We start from the raw sequence: 3,633 nt of genomic DNA on the forward strand, positions 1-3,633 counted from the left end.
AGTAATTGTACAGACTCATGGGGCACAGTGTGGCGTCTTTTTTTGTTTTAGTTTCCCGCTCCCCCACCCACCCTGTCTTAAGATGAGGAAGGCTTGCATTTTAGGCATTCATTGAAAACTTGTGCATGCCATGTCAATGGATTAGACCCGTTAGCCGGCACACCAACTTCCCACACAAAGCCGTCCACTGAACCAAGAGGCCCAGCAGTCTCTGGAGAAGCTGCAGCCTGACCGTCTTCTCCACCATCGCCCAGGAAGGATGAGACTCACAAACCCGTGCTTGGGCCGGTGCTTTCCTCTTCTTCATCTTTTATTCCCATGAGTCCCAGGCCAGAGAGAGATCCATGAGGGCTAGCGGTTCCTGGCAGGAGGATGACGCAAAGGGTACCCGGGCTCAGGCTTCGGTAGAGCCTTCCAATCTTGCGGCTCCAACGCCGGGCTGCACTCTTTGCGTTTTCCGCCTTTAAGTTCTGCAGGGTCTCCCGCTCTGAGGGAGGAGGTCTAACTGTCAGACCTGCGGGCCTTCTTGATTCAGGTGGTGAGCTCCTAAGCCACGCGTGGAGGTGCCTGGGCGTTAGGGCCTGCCTGCCTTTCAGCTTCCAGTCCTTGCCTGTGAGGACATGGAGGGCCCTCTGGGCATTGCCAAAAGTTTTGAATTGCAGGAAACAGTATTTTTCCTGTCTTCCGCTTTTAGCATCTGGAGGCACGATCACAGCTTCCAGGCCACCAAAGAGGTTCGGTAGTTCCTGAGTATGTCCTAAGAAATCTTTACTAACTCCAGACAGATAAATAGTGGCTCGGTTCTCAGAATCTCGTTCCAGCTCCTTAACAAGTGTGTCACAATCCAGAGTGAGTTCTGTCACAGGTCTCTGTACCTTTATGTACACACCTTCCACCAGAACGCCATTCAAGGACTCGATGGCCAGCTGGGCAGCTTCCAGGACTTCATACTCTATAGAGAGATGAGGCTGATGCGTTTCCAGAACAGCGGTCATTGCACGAACTGGGCCAAAGCTCCTAAACAGCCTCTTCAGAGCACTTAGTTTACAATCTTTGCTCAAGGGCCCAGCATAGATAGTTGACATCTCTGTCCACTTGATCCGCATCCTTTTGTTCACTTCCTCAGTGAGGAGAGGTGAAAAGGGCTCAAAAGAGAACCGAATAATGCTGAAGGGGTACAGGCGGACTTGCCTTCGGGCCTGCTCAAAGACCTCTCTGTTGGAAAGGCACTTAATAGTTTCACAATCTTCAGGAGAAGGCAGTTCAATATCATCTGTCTCTCGGGTTACAAAAAGGAGCTTCTGATGCGCCGAATCGAAACAAGTTAAAGCACCTCTGTAGGGGTACTGGAACTTTTCTCTGACATTTCTTGGGTCTTGGGCTCTCCATAGCGCCTCCAGATTGAGTTCTGCAATCTTCCTTGGGCCATACTTGAGGAAATATTGAGCCAATTCAAGGGTCGCGGTAGCGTCCTCTGTGGGATCATGACCGTCCCTTTCCGAACGTTGAATGTCCCTGCCCAAAATAGCTTTGGCTAAGAACTTTAGCTTGAATCTTCTGCCCCGCTCCCTGGCGTAAAGCAATGAGGTGTCGATAACATACGGATGGATCATGTTCAGTGCTCGGAGATCGACGTCTAAGGAATGACCTACCAACACCGCATCAGGAGGAAGCAGTGCTTTCAACCGCCTCTGAACGTCTTTCAGTTTCGTCGTCACCGGCTTAAGCATCTCCTCCGTGATCCCTGAATAGCAGGTGGCGTAGTCTACAATCTCCTCATCGGGTTTCACCAACTCATCCATAAGACAGGAGCCCCCTTCGGCAACCAGTGAGATGCGTGTTAGTTCTCTCCCCTTGGACGTGATGCACATTTCTCCGTCCAGCCCAAAGAGAGGGCTCTTCTCTGTGACAGACGCATTACATCCGGTAGTTACAAAGTCCTCACAGTCGGGAGAACCTTGTAACGGAAAGTCAAATGTTCTCATCTCCTCCTCTGTCAGAAGGCATCGCAGCACGCCCACCTTCTGAGAGCCATACTTCTGAATGACGGGGTCATTCTGCAGGTCGACCTCGGGCTTTGTACTGGCGGACGGTAAAGATCCTCCCATGGTCTTAGGCAGATATCCAGCCCTTTGATTTGGTAGCCCGATAACATCAGCTAGAAAAGTAGATGATGGAGGAGGCAAGCGGAATTTGTGTCTGAAGGCTTTTCGGAGAAATCCAAACTCCAAATAGAACCTGTAGAAGTGGAGTTGACTCATCCCTTGAAGGGTGACAACCACTGTTCTGCTCAGGTGCTTTCCGTACAGAAGCTGGCACCACCTGGGTCTCTCAATAACCGGTTGAGCCAGAACTGCATACTTGAGCAGCTCACATAGCTGCTCGTGGGTTATTTCACAGTTTTCAACCATTACGATGCCAGACAACCGGGCTCTCTTGGGCTCGGGCTGCCTGTCCACGAGATCCGAACCGGGGGGTATCCTTACCTCGGGCGTCCCCATCAGCCAGTCGGGGACCCGTCTCCTCTGGCTGTTGAGCCTCCCGGTCTTCTCCTTCTCTGGCTCCATGATCCTGTACTAGAGTCCTTGTTGCGGAACGCTGTCCTTGGTGTAGAAAGCTGTCCCTGGCGTAGAAAGCTGTCCTTGCCTTGATGCCAATCCAGCAAGAGAAAACGGTCTCGAGAAGGAAAAGGGGTGGTTTCTTGCTTGGCTAGCAAAGGAGAAACAATGATTCTCACGTCAGCAGGAGTAGGGGGTTTTTATACAGGGGGTTTTCATAAGCGATTCAGAGAAAGTGAGATTAGGGAGGAGAGAGCAGGTAGGAAAAGATTAGGGAAAAGAAGAGCCCAGAGGAGGAGATCAGGGAGGGGGGAAAAGAACAGGGAGGAGAAGTTTAGGGAAAAGAAAATCAGAAGATCAGGGAGGAGAAGGGTAGGGGAAAGAAAATCAGGAGGAGAAGGTTAGGGCAAAGAAGATCAGGGAGGAGAAGTTTGGGGAAAAGAGAAACAAACATGTAAGTTTCAAAGCGACAAGGGATGTAGTCAAAGCATCCAGTGAACCCCTGTTGCAACTTCAGTAAAATCTTCCCTTTGTATTCCAGCGTATTGCCTCTGGGGGACCTTTACAGTGGATTACCTTCCAGTAGTTTCATTACCCAGATTCGTTAAGTTCCAGGGGACAGGACCGTGCCCTGTGTTTCATATTTTCTCAGAATTGTGCTGTATACGTAGCAAAGACTTGAAAAGGGGGGGGGGGGAAGTGTAAAGACAAAAATAGCTAAAGGTCTTCAGTGTTTCTGTACCCCTACAATCATGAGTTCCCCAACATTACTGTAAAATACAGGGAGCAGATAAAATTAAGCTAAGTTTGCTAATATGTGCTTGAGGCCTATGTAGGTAAAATGACTACTAAAATAAAAAAGAGGATGACAGCCCAGCGGCTCTGGAGGCTGAGACAGGAGGATCGTGAGTTCAAAGCCTGCCTCAGCAACTTAGAGAGGCACTAAGCAACTCTGTGAGACCCTGTCTCAAAATAAAATATATATATATATATATATATATATATATATATATATATATATATATATATACATAAAATACAAAATATGGCTGGGGATGTGACTTAGTGGTTGAGT

General features: G+C 49.1%; 1 pseudogene; it reads right to left on the minus strand.

Moving 5' to 3' along the window:
* Positions 1-266: 266 nt before the first annotated feature.
* LOC139705487 (RNA exonuclease 5 pseudogene) lies at positions 267-2,567 on the minus strand (annotated as a pseudogene).
* Positions 2,568-3,633: the final 1,066 nt, after the last annotated feature.

Source organism: Marmota flaviventris, chromosome 4 (genome assembly GCF_047511675.1).
Source record: "Marmota flaviventris isolate mMarFla1 chromosome 4, mMarFla1.hap1, whole genome shotgun sequence".
Lineage (NCBI taxonomy): Eukaryota > Metazoa > Chordata > Mammalia > Rodentia > Sciuridae > Marmota > Marmota flaviventris.